The sequence below is a fragment of the Tauraco erythrolophus genome, chromosome 7, assembly GCF_009769465.1.
Source record: "Tauraco erythrolophus isolate bTauEry1 chromosome 7, bTauEry1.pri, whole genome shotgun sequence".
Taxonomy (NCBI): Eukaryota; Metazoa; Chordata; class Aves; order Musophagiformes; family Musophagidae; genus Tauraco; species Tauraco erythrolophus.
Genome location: NC_141471.1, coordinates 34,885,098 through 34,904,958, shown reverse-complemented (window position 1 = coordinate 34,904,958; position 19,861 = coordinate 34,885,098).

Below are 19,861 nucleotides of genomic sequence, written 5' to 3'. Positions count from 1 at the left end.
AGCCGAATTCTTTTGGGAGTGGCACAAATTAGTAGGATTTCAGTCCAGAACCTGTGCTTCCACTGTTGTCTTAGTTGATCTCTATTAATAAGGGAGGTTTTGTGATTCTAAAACAAAACAGTACATTTAAATGTTTTTCTTCCCCTCCCCTTTCCTCTAACCTGCTTGCTTTTCTACTTTCATTAAGCTTTCCCAAAGCACACGCAGCTCAGGAAGGAGGCTAAGGAAAGAGCACTTGCTCCAGTAATAGGAAAGCTCACTCACCAAAAAACCCTCTAGCATCAGAGCATGCGGGCAAGTTCTCTGGCTTCCCTGGATTTGCTCCTGACTTAAAATAAAATGAGGAATTCAGTCCACAGAACAGTAATTGTTTTTGCTGGTCAAGGAGAAGAAGTCAGAATATCAGAGCTCCCTGTTGTTTCAGGTGCTAGTACCTATTTTATATCTTGCCCTGCGCAGTTTCAAAAAGAGCTGCAGAGAAAATACAAAATAACATTCTCTTGTTATCTGAATGTCTGTGCAGAGACCAGCTGTTCCTTCCTGCTTGGCCCCAAAAGGGGAGGAAGTATCTGTTGTCTTTCTCTTTTGCGCCGCTGGAAAAGGTGCATGCTGGTTCCTTTTAAAATAGGCTTCTTTGAAGACAAAATGATGAATTCAAATATTAAAATAATAAATATTAAAAATAGACATTATACTAAAATAAATTCTTTAAAATAATGCTGGTATACTCCCAGGGAAATTTTTTTTAATTTTCCCAGGCTCCTGCTGCTTTCACCTTAGCCCCTGCTCATAGCAGAAACTCTGAAACCTGAACAGGATTTTGCAGTGGTGCAACGGGTCACACACCATCTACCTGCTTAAAACTGCAGGGAAATACTTTTTTGCTCCCTAAGAGCTGAAATACCAGAGCAGATAACAGAGCAAATCTTTCAGCTTCACCGTGTTCTCTCAGCAGCTGATTTTCATTCATCCTGGCAGGCTATGCTCCCTTAACTTAAAGCCCTGTTAAGCCACTTCTTTCCTTTTTGCCTTTTTTTTTTTTTTCCCCCTTTCTTTCTTTTTTTCTCTTCTGTTAACATGGCTGCAATAGCTAAGCAACTTAGCTTACTCCTGCTTCTGAAGAGAGGTCTCTGCTTCCATCTGTTTTCTACACATCTTAATTTCTTACTAATTTTACTAATTACTAAATTAATTTACTAATTTACTAATTTTAGTAAATGTAGTGTATTTTTACTTTAGCGTGTTTACTGCATGCCTTATTGAAAAAGAAAGTAAAATCTTAGTTCAGTCCTGTATTTTCCTATTCTCATTACTACTAATCAAAAGCACAAGCTGCCCAAAGCCTTCAAGGCTGAAGGACAATCCATCCTGAGGAGGTGACCAGTGATCAGAAACTTGGGAAGAGAAGGGCTCAGGGAGCAGAGGCTGCTGCCCATCTTTCTTGTGGCCAGGCCCTTCCATTGCTGTGAAACAAGAGCAAAGTTGTTTCTGCCTTGAATGAGAGTTGGATTTGGTCCAGTAGATTTAGCAAATATTGACTTAGTGAGTCAGTGTTCTCCTTAGCTTGCAGAATTATGCAACTGGTCCTCCAAGTGTATTTCTTTAAAAGGGAATTTATATCTGTCTGTAGTTGTGCTATACTCCAGGGTCTTTGACTGTGGGCTTTGGTCGCTAATTGCTCTCCCTGTTTTTCGCTTTAAGCTTCTGCTCATATGAATGAAATGTGCACTCGTGCAATATTGTGTTTACTTTAGCAGCCCACATTGGATCTATTAAAAAGAAAGGTATTAAAACCCCATATTTTATTTAGTGCTCCAGTATTCAAAACCACAAAATGCCAGCTCAGAGTGGAAGCAGCTGCAATCAGAGGCAACACACAGCTAGGAGCACATGGCACACGCTCTGTTTTTGACCTTTTCTCCTTTCCTCCCACCCTGTCAAGAGAGAACAGCTTTCTCATGAGCCTGCACACATACCTTCTTGGGTTTCTGCAAAGCGAAGCATGATGAGATTAACAACTTCTCGGTAGGAGACAAGGAAAAACACCAGCCCCTGGTCCTTGCCTTAAACGACCCTCTGTTTCCAGGTTGCCCAATTTCTTTGTGTAGCCTGGGAAGAAGAGTTGTGTCAGCCAGTTCTATTTCCCTTTGTATGTGTAGGCAGAAGAAAAAACTCTTTCACCATACTTCTAACCCCTGAATAGGTATGTTTCTTAAGCAAACAAGCAAATGAAAAACTTACGAATGCACTGATTGCTTTATGATTTCACCTGCCCATGAAAGCTGGAATAATGGTTCCTTCAGGTCTGGCTGCATCTGAATGGGGCAGACAGCTTCCACAGTGGGCAGCGGCAAGGAAAATCTAGCTGTCAGAAATGCTGTTTTTTCAATGAGGTTGGAAGTCATTCCTGTTGTTACAGTGCAGAGGCATCTCAGCTCCATGCCATTTAATGGCACAGTGCGGTGACATATTTCTTAATTAATAACGGTCAAGATAGGGGAGAAAAGGCAAGTTATTCCTCCACGTAAGTTCCAGTCCTCCAGTTGGATTTGGGGAAGGATTCAGTTCCTTAGGTTTCACTTGGGTTTTTTTTCGGGTTTTTTTTTTGAAAGCAGAGGTTTAGGGAAGTAAAAAGATATTTCTTTCAAAATATAAATAAAGGATATCCCTGGATGTGTTTAAGAATAGGGTGGATGATCTACTAGAGGATATGGTTTAATGGGGATTAGGGATGGTTGGACTCGATGATCTCTAAGGTTTTTTCCAACCTAGAAATCTATGAATCTATGAATCATAGATCTATGAATCTATGACTCCTCCCCAAGTAAGTCTCCAGGCAGCAGGTTGGATGCCGAGAGCAAGGTGCAGGTTGAGTGGTGTTCTTTGGGGAATAGTCCAGGGAAGAAAATGTGAGGAGGCATCAGCCATCTTGCTTTCTACTGAGGTCAGAAAATAGGGAGAGGTGTGCAAGTGTCTCAAGTTATTTTTGGGTGAAAATGACTGATTTTCGCAAACTCTTCCTGTAAACCTAAGCTGTATGAAAAGCACACACTAAGCAGCTCCAAAGGAGCAACTCTATTTTGTCAAGTTGTGTTGACTTTAAAGACTTACTCCTAAAGTACTTCTGGACTCAGTAAGTGATCAAGCCAACAATAATCTACTAGATAATAAAGGATATTTTTCAGAACTGCAGATGGTAATACCACATTCCCAGCTAAACCCAGTGATCCTGCTTTTTCATCAGCTAATAGCTTGTTCAGCTATGGACAGCTGAACCAAATAGGAATATAAGGCTTTGCTGTTTTGTTTGTGTTGTAGCCATGAAAATTGCCCATGAAAAGACAATATGATGGAGAGCAAGGGGGTTGAATTTTTTTCCTCCCTTAGGAAAAGCACGTAGCAAATAGTATTCTGCATATTAGTGTGAAACACCAACTGGTCTATTAAATTCTCTGGAGAAGTCCTAGAACAACTGTAAATATGTAAAGAAAATGTTAGTCCAGCATGACTCATAACCGTTGTTCATGATAGTTGTACTGTCAATAAATGTCTACAGTCAGTATGGGATAAAGTTCATCAAATAACCTGTGATTATTCTTGGTACAGAAAGTGCCATTTTGTATTTGTTGCCAACATGTATGTATATAATCTATTTTTTTTAACTTACAGTATATATTTTTAAACAAAATAAACAAAGGAAAATGATAATGTCCAGTGAAATCTTGAATGTATTTTATTTTGCTTTTGTAAGACAAAGAATAGAAGAGGATGATGGCCACGAGGTGAAAGATCGTGATTCTGTTAATGTGTTCATAAGCAAAAGTAATTTGCTTGTACTTCTTCCTGAAATAGAAAGAACTCACTATTGAGAAGAGGGCAGTCTGTGGAGCTTGCTGAAGAATCTAGGCCTCCTCACAAGAATATGCCCTTGAATTTTCTCTTTTTTTTTTGTTGCAGAATCACAAAAGTAAGTTTGAAAAGGCAAATCTTTGTTTGAAAAGGTCAGTCAAAACTAACACAAGCTTCTGAACCTTCAGTAGAAAGAAATAATAATGCTGATTTTAATTGAAGATTTATTTCCATTTTCTCAAATGAAATTGTTAATTACGATCCTTTCAGTACAAATTGGCCAGGAATACAGCCTATATCTTCAATCCTAAATTTACGATCAGGATTTTAATTTAAAACTAAGTAGCAGGAATTACTATACTGACTAGAAGGTCCATTTACATATCCATTCTAAACCCCAAGTTTTAAAATGTAAATGAATTGGCCTGCCAGGAATAGGGACGGCAGCACAATAGTCCCAAGAGAGCAGACAAAGAAGAAGTACATTCAGCTCCACTCCACAACTTCAGAGCTTTAAACATTACGTTTGTGGTAAATTCAGAACAAGATCTAAAATACAGCCTTGTCAAATACAATACCCTGAGAACAAAGGGAATCAGGAGTGACAGGGAGGAAGTGAATAAGCAATGACTGCTCAGTATGTCTCATAACAATGAAGTTATCAGGCGATGGATTTAAAAATAAGTGAAAGTACCTTTTCACACAGTGAGGAATTGGGGAACGCGTTGTTACGGGATACAGTCGAAGACAAAAGCATAAATGGGTGCAAAAGGCAATTAGTCAAATTTATGGAAAAAAGTGCCTTGTAGATGTGGTAGTTTGTGTACAGCCACCAGCTTAGTATAACATAGAGTCAGGTACTGAAAATGCAGCAAGGAGAAATATTATCCTGCTCTCTGTTTCTCACACTCTCCCCTGGAGCTGGTGGGGCTGGAGCGGGCAGGCGCCGGCTCTCACCCTGACTTCTCAGTGCTTTTATAAACATGAGGCTGGCACAGACCTCGCACAGCCCAGTAGGCTCCGTTCTGGCACCCCCTCTCCCTTCTGCCCTCGGCCGCGGACATAGCTCCACATTATTCAGCAACAACCATGGCCCCTCTCCTTGTCCATGGCCTTGAATGCCAAGAGCAGCTGGTTGGACTGAGCCGTGATCCTCTGACCTGCTGACTCTGGCAATGGGGTTGCTGACAGGGGAGCACCACCCTAAGCTTTAGGCACCGAGACAGCAACCTAGCCAGAATCCTCAGGGCTGGCCCTGCCCCATGGCCTTTCTCCTCTCTCAGGATCCAGCATAGCCCTGCTTCATGCATCAGAGGGAAAAACACGAAAGGAGGCAAGGATGAGGGGGAAAAGGAGTGGTGGATTTTAAACAAAATCTCACACGAGAAAGCTCATTTCTTAATTCTACTCACAAGCAAGAAATGTTATTATTAGAGTCTGAAACCATTTCATATAATGCCACCTTCTATTCTTCATACAAAAGCCTCTATTGTTATTAATAAATGAGTGAAAAAAAAACCCAGCTAATAGATGGTTTAATAATGCTGCTTATAAAACTAATTGTGTGTAACTGAAAAGCTCTCCCTGAAGTCCCATTTGCAGGAGGGTTAAATCGGATTATCAAATCATAAAAAAAAAAAAAAAATAAAATCCCAAAGCCCTGAAGCCCCAGCAAGAAGACGTCACAAAGTAAGAAGGAGTTGGGACGTTTTGCTGAATAAATTACAGACCTTAGTCATTAGTGCCAGCGGATTATCTTGGAGAAATGGAAACCTGAATTGGCTCCATATGCCTGCTAGCATCGTTAAAGGTTTCAGGTCAGAAGCTGCATTTTCATACATACAGACAAGTCTCTTTACCTGGAGACCTACAGCCAGCAAGATGACTTCAGTGGCAGTCCATATCCACTGCATGTCAGGGTATCAAACATATCAAACTACTGTAGAAAAAACTAAATGGACCTTGTTCTTTCCTCATTCTTTATTGCCTGTAAAAGGCTTATATTGCTCCATAAAGCAAAAGCGATGGTGCAGCTGAGATGGGCAGAATGGGAGCAAAATGTGCGGACTCGTGGGAGCTGCTTGTGCACATTTCCCACCGCAGGTGCTGGTTAGAAGGGTTCATATCGGCACCTCAGTTGCACAGAGCTGTCCCAGCCAAAAAATATGCCCATGTATAACTTTGAGGGCAGAAGAACATATTCAGACAAAAATCAAAAGAAAACACAGAAACATGATAGTCCTGTCTGTAAATAGACAGAAATCAAAGACAAGGATGATTTTTGACCCTAGTCCAAAGACACCTTCTCACAGGTTTCTGGTTTCTTGCTATTTTATACACTTTTTAATGAATTAAGCCAAGAAATTTAGTGGCAGTACAGTAGTTAAGGTCAGTCTCCTGTTTTTAACAGTGCCTTTAACCTCACATGCCTTTTGTCCTTCTGAAAGACATTTTACAAGTACAATTATACTTTGGAGATTGGATTGCATAAAAGTAAGCACTGCTGGCACAGAAACTTGGCGTGTTAGAGTCTAGGAACAATGTTGATGGAGCTTATGTGGGACTATTGCACTCCTACTGAAATTCGAGTCACGTTACTTCAGCAGAGAAGGAAAATATAACAAAATACAGGACATGGAAGATACAGCAATTAAAACCACTACAAGATATTAACAGCCAATCAACATATTTCAAGCCTTCTTCACAGTATATTTTTGTCTACCCTGAAGTATGTCTGGAGAGGAGAGGAAGGTAAAAGAGGAGAGGGGGAAAAAAAGAGAGGCTATTATTTCTTGTATGATTATTATTGCTATCTATTTGTACTACATCAATGGCTTGTTTGACACTGAAGGTCTATTGTGCGGTAATCTCCAATCGTGGAAAGTGAGAAAAAGCACAAGAAGAAAAGTGAAAGTAGAAAACCTTTTTTTCAAGGTCACCCAAAGGATATCTCCAGGACTTTTTCATACTCTAGTTCAGGCCTTAACCACTGGGCATTGCTGTCTTTATAGTTATCTTGCTTATCACTAAGCAGTATGTTAAGAAATACTGGTGTTTTGGCTGCTGCAAGATTCACAGGTTCTCCACAGGAAGCGTTTGTGGGGTGAATACAATGAGCATTTTTTCTGTCATGTAACCAGACACGTATCCATCACCTAACCAAACTGTGGCTTTTTGCATCTTACTGCACACGAAGAAAGCACACTCTACCTGACCGGTGGTGTGCTCATGTGAGGGGTGGGTCATGCCCTCACACTACATGCAGATGTGGGATGAACCTTTAGGAGAGAGGAGCTAGCCTGGATTGCAACTGTAGGCCATAAAGTGTGATGAGCTATAAGATTAGCTATATAAAAATGTTTTTATTCACTTACTGGTGGACCTCTGAGACGGAATGTTGTTTTTTTTTTTTAGAAACCCTGACTGCTGTAATTCTTTTATTTCAGCCTTGGCAACGTACACATGGCCAATAAAAATAAAAGCTGGGAAATATCTTTCGCAGACAAAAGCATTGATAGAGGCGTCCCCCCATCTCTCTGCATAATACCCAACTGCCAGCAAGACCCAAGACTGTGTAACAACCAATCAGCTGATTTGTCTTGAGAGAAGACAACATTTAAATAATCCAAGAGTCTTTCCTGAGTAATGTCAGGTGCATCTCCAGAACGGGCAGCAATGAGAATTTTGACTTTTCATGAATTGCAATATTATTTCATATTTCACTAGGTAATTGGATCATTCCCAAAGTGAACAGCTTTCTTGTAATTATATAATTTCCGATGAGCTCTCTCTAACAGACTAGTTCTTTCAAAACTGATATCACTGAGTATAGGAGAAGAGCATCCCAGGGTTTCTAATCTAAATGAGAAATCTTGAACCTGGGCCCACCTACGAGCCTCCAAATAAGGTACTGGCTTTGCATATATTTTTTTCCCTCAAGACCAATTATTTTTGTCCTCAGGGATACCCATTAGCTTAGGATAGTGCTGCCAGCTCTCTCCTTTTCTCATTAAGGCAGAAGGGACTCATTAAAAGATGTGTATGAGCTAAGGATACTCTGACCCTTCATTATGCGCAGTAATAATAGTTTTCACTGTACCTATTAAAATATCTTTCTTATAAAGCCACATTTGCCTGTATTCTGCTGGATTTATATCACCAAATGTTGCACTTTCAGGAGTGTAGTCTTGCAAATGTTGACAAAATATACACCCAAAAGCCACACAGTTTCCCTATACTTACCTATACTAACTGGCCTGTACCACAAATCATCATTTTCCCCCCTCTTTTTTAAAAGAGGGACTTAAATTTCCAGATTTCCTCTGCTCCTGTTTCTCCTCCTTTTCTGTGCACCAGAAGGACACAGCGTTTGATATACAGTACGCGGGAACACTTTTGTGGGAGGTACTTATTGAGATACTGGCAGCACATGACTAGATTATAATGAGCACAAAAGTGCTTACACAAATGCTAAGAGGAAGCCAGCACAGTACAGAGAAACAGCCTGGGAAATAAATGTTGAGGTTAGTTATAGAGTTCCTGTATGATGTTATTAGTGATAGCCCACCAAAATTTTGCAAAACAACTTGACTTTAAGGAAATAAACACTGATGTCAGCCATTGTCTCAAGTCACAGACTAATAAAAACCAAAGTGATTCTTCATCATTCTGGAGTTATTTCTTTTTTCTGAGTTTCATTTAGTGGAAGATGTCTCACAGTTTCCATGCATGAATGCAATAATAAAAAAATATGAATTCTTTTTTCTAGCCTTGTTTGGTTCATATACAATTCTGGAAAATATTCTTCTGTGGCTAATACTCCCCTCAAGAAAATCAATCATATCTGAGCACAACACAGTAGTCAAAGTCTAGCTTACATAATCTTGCCTGTGTTCCTATTTGTAATTAATGGAGAGGATCATATGAAAGTTTAAAAGGTTTAAGGACCTACAAAATAAGTACAGACATTGAAGTCATGGCATCCAAAATCTGTCTTCAAAATTCTTTCTTTTTTCTGTATTCCAACTGCTAGGGCTTTTTGGTTTTGTGTGTGTTTTGGTTGGTTTTTTTTGTTTGTTTGTTTGTTTTAACACTAGTTTACTGTTTCCTGCCTCTCTGTCACATTAACATCAAGGCTCATTAAGATTAATTTAAAGGCAACGCGTAATACTATAACCTTGCCTTTGTCTTTCATTACTCCTCCATTACAACTGCACCTCCTTCCACCTTTTTACACATCTTGGATATCGACGTAAACTGTGAAAGAGCTGTACTGTGGAGATTTTTAGTCTGATGCTGATAGGATGCAGCTGAAGGTCAGGAGATAATTTAGACCAATATATTTAAAGGGATTTATTACTGTGCTATTTGTAGTAACTGATCTAGAAACAGGCAGCATCTGTACTCTGTTATGCTAGGCATTGCATAAAGTCAGAGCAAAAAGCAGTTGTCAAGATCTCCTTGAAGCAACTACAGAATTCAACTGTAAAGGGTACAGAGACGCTTTTAATCTATGCAGAAAGGTCACAGACATCCACTAATTTAGGACTGTCATAGTCTCTTTGATAATGACTGTTACTTTAATACCATTATGTCATGTTTTAACCCCCGCCAGCAGCTAAACCCCACCCAGCCACTCGCTCACTCCCCCCGCACTGGAATGGTAGAGAGAATAGGAAGCGTAAAAGTGAGAAAAGTCGTGGGTTGAGATAAAGACAGTTTAGCAAGTACAGCAAAAGCTGTGCATGCAAGCAAAGGAAGACAAGGAATTCACTCACTGCTCCCCATTGGCAGGCAGGTGTGCAGCCATCTCCAGGAAAGCAGGGCTCTGTCACGTGTAACGGTTACTTGGGAAGACAAATGCCATCACTCCAAACATTCTCCCCTTCCTCCTTCTTCCCCCAGCTTTTATTGCTGAGCATGACATCATATGGTATGGAATATCCCTTTGGTCAGTTTGGGTCAGCTGTCCCAGTTGTGTCCCCTCCCGACTTCTTGTGCACGCCCAGTCTACTCACTGGTGGGGTGGGGTGAAGAGCAGAAAAGGCCTTCACTCTCTGTGTAAGCACTACTGGGCAATAACTAAAACAACCCCATGTTATCAACACTGTTTTCAGCATAAATCCATGTGCTCACAGGTATATGGCCCTTCTCTCTCCTTTGCAATTCTCTGACAAATACCTGAAATATACTAACCTGAAAGAAAACCAATCCCTTGTTTTCCTAAATTAGTTTTCTACTGATTCAGTGAGTTGAACTGGCTCCCTTCATTGTCAGAGCACAACTCGGCTGCCTTGTGAAATCCCATCTTGAATGCACTTGTTGACCAGGAGATGTCTGGCCACACTGAATTAAAAGAAGCATGATGTCATTTTCTCCAAGAAAATGACATCAAAAGGGAAAAGAGGAAAATAAAAAGGGCTTAATGTGATTAACAATCTCTTTCTTTTAAAGGTGGCACAACACATGCTAGTACAGGTATTGTGGCATGTAGTCATAAGCACTCAACTGGAAAACCTTGGCTTGGCTGCCTGTAGCTGATCACCCTGCCACGGTTGCTGGGTTTGAAGCAGCAGCTGCCTCAACATCTCAGGACACAACATGAGCACACTGAACTGAGAAGGTTAAGGAAAGAGCTACTGCCCTCCTAGGACAGCACCACAAATCTGTGGCCAATTTGTTCAATATCAGAGGCTACCTTCAAAATTTTCCACTTCTTAAAGTTTCTGCCTATAAAACGGATATAAAAGTTTGCTTATCAAACTCACATGACTAGTAATCAAAGGTCAGACACACAGCATCTGTGTATACCAGTCCAGCATCACTCATTCCAACGTGCACTAAATGAGGCTTGGATCCAAAGTCTTTAAAGTAGTAATAAATATATACAATAGGTAGAACATAAAAAAAAAAAAACCAACACTTTTACAATCATTTTTAGTCTTGTTGCAAGAGTGCTTCAATTTTACATCAATGACCAAAAAAAAGCTAGCCACTCCTTTTGCCATTCAAACCAGAAGCAGGCTCTGCAGTGCTCTGGAAGCTGTGGAGATTGCTGTTGGAATTTTATTGGAAAAGCCATCAGGTATTTGGAGACACGTTATAAATGGCTTACTGGTTTTGCTAAACTGCTTTTATATGGTTAGCTTCTTCTGGGACCCATACATCTATGACACAGCCTAGGTAACTAACTGCAAAATGTCCTTTTGATGTCAGCAGCAGAATGCCAAGAGCAGGGTAAACTGGGTAAGATTTAAAAGCAATGCACCTGAGGGCAAAGCACACTAATTATTTTTTCAGTAACACTGTATTTGTTTGACTGTGAGCTCTTTTCTTTCCAAAAAATTCACTAATCATAAACTCAAAGTGCTGGGATCTTTTTCACTCTTCTTATATTGTAAAATTAGCTGAAAATATGTTAAAAATAGTAATGAAAAAATATTCGTGTTTACTCAATGTCTGAAGTGTATAGAGTATCATTCGCATGAAGGACAAAACCAAGTCCAGTGCACAGTGTGAACAGAAAATATTGGCACCAGTTGTTGTGGTCTTGACATCAGGGCCTCAGACCAAACCTTTTGCACACAGCTGGATTATGCCTTGGATGCTCACTATCTTCAGATGTTTAATTCATCTTCATGATGGCATTTGCCAGGCACTGAATAAAATGAAGAAATGCTTCTCTCTCTCTTCCAACAGGTGCCTTTGCAGAGACAAAAAATGTTGAGAAATAATAGAACAATTTTCAGAGGTGTCAGGTTTGGCATAATTTTAACATCCTGGTTTAGGAAGGGGTATCATCTATCCCTTTATGGACTTTTAATGGTAGTTTAGTTTTATACCATAAGAGACCATAACAGCAACAGCTGTTCATTCTCAAGTCAACTGAGGGATGCCTGATTGTGCACATGCCGTATGGCCCCAGTAAGACTTTCCAGCCTAATTAAAATGGAAAGCAAGAGAGAACATATTGTTTGTGTATTCTTTATTCTAAATAGAGATGTAAAGTTGTTTAGACGCAGATTAGAAATTTTCTAAGCACTGGAGGCTACGTTATTTTATGTTGTAACTAAGCCAAATGGCCTCATCAGAGTTTTCACTGTTCATATCTGTGATGAATTTGACTCTCTTGGACAAGTACCTTTTTCCTTCTTTTAATGAAAACCACAAGTAACCTCAGTTGAATGACTGAGCTAGATTCCACCTCTCAGAGTGCTGACTTACCATTTACTAGCGTTAATGGAGCAACACAGGCATAAAATGCTACATGTTCACGATGTTAGCATTTTTTTGCTCAGAGACTACTGTACAAGTTTTAAGATACCTAAAACTATACCTGCATCCCCTGTGGTCGTTAAACCTTCCAGCTACCTCCTGTTAAATTCTCAGTAGCAGCTCAGCCCAACCTCAGCCCTTTAGGTTTGCCATGCAAATGCGTCTCCATCGCTCCTCTGTTTCTAATAAGAATTCTGCTTTGCACTACAGGCAAAGCACGGCAGGAAACCTCTCCTGCAGTATGAACATCTTCCCACCCACCTTCAAAACACAAGATGAGAAATGCAAAATTAAATAAAAAATTATCACAGACTTCTACAATGAGGAGCCAGAATTATGGCAAGAGATCCAGATTCAGTAACAAAAATTCAGACTTCCAGTAACAATTAGTCAGTTCAGGATGATGTTGACTTTTTGAAAAAGAAGCATAGGCCATATGTTTTCTTATGGGCAAGTTTACTTTTCTTTTTCTTTCATTCAAAGAAGAAAGTCATCCTGACTAAACTATAATGAACTTGCTTAAAGGAGGAAATTGAAGAACTAGGAAATTGAGGGTCCAGAGGAGGGCCACGAAGATGATAAGAGGGCTGGAGCACCTTTCCTATGAGGACAGGCTGAAAGAGTTGGGGCTGTTCAGCCTGGAGAAGAGGAGGCTCTGGGGTGACCTTATAGCGGTCTTCCAGTACCTCAAGGGGGCCTACAAGAAAGATGGGGAGAGGCTGTTCAGGAGGGCCAGTTGTGATAGGACAAGGGGTAATGGTTTTAAAATAGAGGGAGGTAGATTCAGGTTGGATATTAGGAAAAAATTTTTTACCATGAGAGTTGTAGAACACTGGAACAGGTTGCCCAGAGAGGTGGTGGATGCTCCATCCCTGGAGACGTTCAAGGCCAGGTTGGATGAGGCCCTGAGCAACCTGATCTAGTTGGAGATATCCCTGTTCCTTGCAGGGGGGTTGGACTAGATGGCCTTTGAAGGTCCCTTCCAGCCCTAACCATTCTATGATTCTATGATTCTAACTATCTAACACTTCAAAATAGCCACAGATGTTTAGAATACTGATGTTAACTCTCTTCAGCTTTTTATTTTATACTGCTTTGGTCACATACTCATAACCTTGCCATGTTACTGTTTGACCATGTATTTGTTCACATAAAGATCCATTTACTTTCATTTATGATTTTTATAACGTCTACAACTTTTTTTTTGTAATTTTAACAAGTATTTTCATTATATTACTTGTGCAGCTTGGTTACAGTGCTTCATTTGTATTGATGCACTCATTGCACAAACCAAGGTGACAAATAGCTTTTTATTTACATGATTAAGTGTAAATGATATTTTGGTACAAACAGGATTTGAAAAAATTTGGTGAACGGGTTGAACGTACATTATTTATAAGAAATACATAGAGCTCTAGTAATGACCACCACACTACTTAAGATGAACTTTTATACATTACTCATGGAGAAGAAGATAAAGAAACTGAAATTCGAGGTAATTAAGGGATGATGGAACTATGACTGTCATATTTTCCCTGTTAGTCCACTTTAACAAGATAACTACAAACATCCCTATCAACAATAATATACAGCTGGCTGTTTTTCATTACTCTAGCAAATGAAATCTGTCACATCAGATGAAATAATGTGAAAGGTGTCAATACAATAATACTAGCTAAGAATCATTGTGGCTACAGTGTACCTCTAAAATAAAGGGTTAATTGGTCCTTTATTCATTCTCACCATTTTAGTCAGATAGCTTTTAAATCTAACTGGTAGTCATTAAGCATAAGTTGAAAAGTAAGCCTCTTTATGCACTTTCTTATTTGAAAAATCCTGTAGCGGAGCTGAGAAATATCACAAAACTTGAACCAAACTTAGTCTTAGAAGAATAGCTAAAAGTGCCTAAATATGTGTACGATGGTTTTAAAATATGGCTGGTAGTTTCTGGAGAGATGAAGTAAGAGCAGCAGTGGTGACTGAAACGTATTTCAGAACTGATGGACTTGAATGTCGTATTTTTTGATGATAGTTCATTGGGTAACTTGCTTATTCTTTTAGAATTTTTGCATTGTGTTGTAATTGAGTTTTTATCTGGCTGCTGAGCTGCAAATACAGGTTACAAGCTACACATGATTCGTAGTTGTATGGCACTTTGTCAGGCTCACTGAACCGAAGAGTCAGTATTAGTATGTTAAGTAATAACACAAGTTTGGAACTAGCCATGATATTTTGCTGCATCTGAAAGCAAAGCATAGCCTATTACTGTATGGTTGACTCCCCAAGTGTAAGGAGCCTTGTTTTTCTGCGGTATAAAGTACATTCAAACTACAGTCATATCCACATAAGTGCCCTGAGCCACAGATGTTTTACAGGGCCTCTCAAAAAGAACAGTGACGAATATCTTTTATCTATTCATGTTGAAATGAAAGCATAAACTTCTGTCACCATCAAAGACAAAAAGCCAAGTCCTGCTGCGAACTGTCCAGTTTTTGCTGTTCTTCTCATTTCAGAGGAAATAAATTAAAAAGTAATAAATACAGCTTCTGCAATAAATTAGACATATTTAACACTTTACTTCTTACATACAGTTCTAGGTGATTGAAATTGCTCCAGAATCTTTTGCTTTTGAAAAGAAAAATCTATTATTTTAAATGACATTAATTCAAAGAAAACTACTTTGAAAACTCTCTATGTATCTATTTCAATACAGCTTGCAGCATTTTTTTATGATTGAGAAGTCTGGATGACGAATGTGATTTTTAGAGGACAAATCAATGTCTCATATTTCATGTATGTACGTATGTGTATGTGTGCATATTTAAGTTGAGTGTTACTGAATAAATAATCTAAAACCACCTATTGAAAAAGTGCTTATAGTTTGGGTCAGACTCATTGTGACCACCACCAGAAAAACATTTTATATGTTCCTGCATCACAGCCTGCTTCTTAAGGCATGGAGAAGTACTTCCTATAAAAAAAAACATATGAAAAAGAGACATTCCCAGTGTGTAAGACACAGTTGGCCTAAGTGCTTAGAAAAAGCCAGAATTTAAGGTAGTTGTAGTGCTGCTATAAACTATGGATAAACCCTTCCGATTTCAAAGAATCTACGTTGATTCTTAATAAGTGAGGAGCAAATTTCATAGGATTTTTTTCTTTTCTTTCTTTCTTTAAGAAAACCTAAAGATTTTTCAATAGTTCTCAAGAAGGAAGCCGTGGCTTCGGAGCATCCTTGTCCCTAGGCTACTATGGAAACATGAAGCCAGGAGGTCTCGCTTTGTTTTACGCCTAAGCTCAGACTAACACAGGCTCTTGAACACACTAACCAGTGTGACGAATTTTGGTGCCTCCTCCGTCAGCTTAGATGCCGTCTCTGAAAAGAGGCACTGGGAGCATTGAGAGTTACGTCCCAAGAAGAGGCAGGAGGAGAGGGACGGAGGTGACTCCCCTGTACTGTATGTGATTTGCCTGACACCACGTGCATGCATGGCAGGAATTACAGTGGCCATGTGCCAGCAAGCAACCACAGGCATTAATCTTTATTTTCACAACTTTATGGTGCAAACATGAAGCTGGTGTTTTGGTTTTTTTTGGTCCCACACTGACTTTGAGCAGTGTCATTCTTTTTTGGCTAATGGTTGGCAAAGGATAGAGATTCAAACAAGCCATTGCGCACAGGTAAGGCCGTCTTCATGTCATCTGCTGGAGAACAGCACTGACTAAGTTTCTGACAGTGCTACCATCTGAGTACCCTCACTTTCAAACTTGCTTTTTGTGCTGAAGAAAAACAAACAGATGACTAATGAGACTCATTGCACAGTGTGTTAAATAATGTAACAAAATTACAGCGAGCCAGAGATCCCGCTGGAACAGTAGCTCCCATAAACAGCTAAGACAGCAGCTGGGAACCAGGAGAACTATGAAAACTATTCAGTGGCAAAGATACTGTGTGAGCACAAAACCATATTATTCAGTTGCTCTAGTATACAAACTGTAAGTGCCTAAGATAAGAAACTGCGTGTACTTCATTAGAGTTATATATAGGAGTCAAGGCTAAAGTAGGATTACAATGTCTAGAGAGCAGAACAGGTCAATTAAGTTTTACCAGCATGAACAGAGTAATTGAGAGGTAGTTTTGGGATGCAAGGCCACTTGTACCCGGGTAATTGCATCAGTAATACCTGAATGGGCTGACATTGGCTAAGTAAAAATATTGGAAACACTGTATTTAGATGTGCATGTAGCAGAACTGGGACCAACGAGGAAAACATAGGAGCAGGATGGTAGGTAGGGTGGTGGAAATAGATAATAAAAAAAGAATAAGTTGAAGACTTAAGTGGAGAATAGAGAGGTGTGGTATCTTCTGATGGTGGGAGAGCAGATGACTCCTGGTAGTGGTGAAGATGACCTGCACACCCAAGTCCCATGGGATGCTGGGGAGAACCTCCCAGACAATCCACTGGGCTCCCCCATCAAGTGCATGTGCAAAAGACATGTCATGACTGGACAGAATAAGTAGGAACAGACTTACACTGTAATACTAAATGAAGAAGGGAAAAGAATAATGTTTGTGTGTGACTTGCAAGGGTTCTCTGTAGCAATAAAATTGGGACATAATAGTCCTAGTAATATAGGTGTGTTTTTTAGATAATTAAGGATTACTAGTTTCTTGGTGGTGTGTTACTTCATTAATAAGTATCATAGCCATCTAAATCAGTTACCTCTCAAGTCTCCAGTCTAGAGGGTTATAGTCAGATCATGGCAGTAACAGTTGCTTTCCACAATAACTGAGGAGAGTCTAAGGCACAGTTATTAATTCTCACAATCTTAATCTTTAAGACTCCAGTTCCTAAAATTTTATGATTAAGAAATATCAGTTTACATTTTCTTTTAGGACTTCCTAGTCCAATGGTTGCAAAGGAAAGGGTACAAAATATATCTGAAGCACATATCTAAAAGCTCAGAAGACAGATTAAATATAAAGCATTTAAAATCTATTTTACAAACTTTTTTTTCCAGATAATCTCATCTTTTTCTGAGGTTTAGTCTTACAATTATGAAACTTTTGTGATAGTCAAGTGTTAGTATAGACAACACTTGACACTTCTGATGCCCTCTTAAATATCTTGTGTTTCTACTGTATGCTGAGAAAAGGTAATGAAGAATCCAAATAACTGTTAAATAATTTTGGTGAACTTCCAGACACATTTTTAGAATTGGTGAAGTAATATCAGTGTCACTTGCCTAGAAGTCTTTGAAAATAATTTCTCAAGTAGAGACTATTAGCCACCACAAGAAACGAAAAAAAAAGTTGTAAGACAAGAATGCTGTCTGATAAATCAGGATATAATTGCAAATGAGAGAGTTTTATCTAACAAAACCAGCCACTTTGACAGCTCTGTAGAAAGGTATATTTGAATTCAGCATTGAATTACTGGAGTGTATCAGTTCAAGTCAGTTCAAGCAGCAGAAATGAGTGTGTACGCAGAGAGATGAAGAGTTTTAATAAACTAATCCTTACAATAACAGGCAAATTTTCTTTTATAAGACAGAAGAGAATCTGATACATCTGGGCAAAAATAGAAACTTAATTTTAGAATCTTAAATCCCTATTTCCATGGTTGGAATTCTCAGTAGAGGCAATTAAATTATAAAAAATATGCAGGATCTACTGAAGACAATTATTTTTTTCTTCTATGGTTACAGTGATTTAAAATATGGCTTCTTAATTTTTATTTATACTGTTTTATTAGATCAATACTATTTCCTTAATACTATTTTAAAATATTTTATTACATTATATTAAGCTTTTAGTTACCTTTAGAAGAATAATTCTGACTGCGCAAATTGGAAATCAGTATAATGAGTTCCATTGTTCTCAGACTTGTGATTCAAATCTGTAAAATCATCTTGTTATAGTTTCATTATGGCAATTAAAATCATCAGGTTGCCATGCAATACATTTCTATCTTTTAATGAAACAAATGGAAAATAACACAGTAAGCTTATGTGACAAAAGAAAAAGCTCTTCTTTATCATTCCTCATCCTCTTCCATCTTCTTCTGATAAACTGAGCTTTACAGATGAGAAATGAGACCATTCCAGATGTCTAATTAGCCCCACAGTCCATTCAGTCTTTGACTACCAAGCCAGACTACCAATAATGGAATCAGTTTTGACTGTGATTTTTGACAGTGATGCTAAGCTGATTATAATGTTAAAGACTGGACTGAGCACACACATGCATTTTAAATAGACTATTGAATAGAGCTAGGCATAGCTTTAAGAGGGATTATTTATTTAATAAAAACTCTTTTACAAGGAAAAAGAGTTCTTCCCTTCTCCCAATTATTCAAAATTTCAAGACAAAATTAGGAAAAATTTAGGAAAAACAGCAATAATGAGTAAGAAAAAAACCTACTGAAGTAGCAAATATTTTTTGACATTTTCTGAACAGAAATGTAAAACTTTTTTTAAATCAAATTGGATAATTCAGACATTCATTAGAGAAACATGACTTTCAATAGTGGAAAATGAGTGAAAAGCAGGTTGTTTGATGGGGTTTTTTTTTGAAAGGTATTAGTTTTAGGTAGAAAAAAGTATTTTGAGTCTACCTGCTGGTTCTATTTGATCAGTCACCGAACCACAATAAACCAACCATGAAACGATTTGTACAACTTTGCTGGAAAAATTCTGGGATTCCAGACCCAGAAGGCAGTCTATTGCATTCCACATCAAGTATGCAGGTCTGGTCCTACTTTTGAGCTTTTCAACTTGCCAGGAGATTGCTAAAGTGAAATTTTTACCAGTGCAGTGTCAGAATACAGCTTGCATAGCTAATACAAGATAACTCTCTCCCTCAATGTGTTTAGAAGGAAAGGATAAGATTTTTCTCTAATGTCTGTAACATCCTCCCTTTGCAAAAGCCAGCCCCAAGGTAACCACTGTACCTCATTTCTATTTCTAAATCTTTTCCTGTAATGGTAAAGGAAGCATTTGCACAGTGCATTGCAGCTTGCAGTAAGCAGGGGTGCTCAGGAAGGGTGATGTCATCTCAGCTTGAAGGTCTGTATTACAGTATTGATTGAACTGCACAAGGTTAACACTGAGCCAGCCCTTCTGTTCTGTACTCGTTTTTCAGATCTTTAACTGTACCAGAATTTGTGGCTAAGCTGAAACCTATCCCCATCACTTATGCTGTAGAAATTGCTTACATTAACTATCACGTCTACACTTCTGAAGGAGAGTTTACAAAGAGCTCTTTGAATTCAATGGATTCATCAAAATACAGCGATCCATTCTAAACTGAAGACTGCGATATTCAAGATGGACTAATGACTTGAACTAGCTGTTTTTGAATTACCAATTTGACACAGGTTTAAAGGAGCATGTTTCTGAAAATGTTTTTTTAAAATTGGGCAATATAAGTCTTTACTCTGAAAAAAAGCTTGATCAGAATCAGTGGTTTGGGCCACTCTGATAACATTATATTGGTGACATGAAGTAATTTACTGTTCTTCAATGGCTTAAGCTGCAACACACATTTAGCTACTATTCTTTCAAGTTTTAACACATTTCTTCCCTTAAACATCTAACCACAAAGAGTTTTAAGAATGTTTTCAGATAGGTTAAATTATCACCCAGCATTAAGTTCCTAAAGGGCATCATACTGACCATCTTTTTGAAAACTTTTAGACCACTAGTATCCTCGTTCTTGAGCATTTGATACATAATA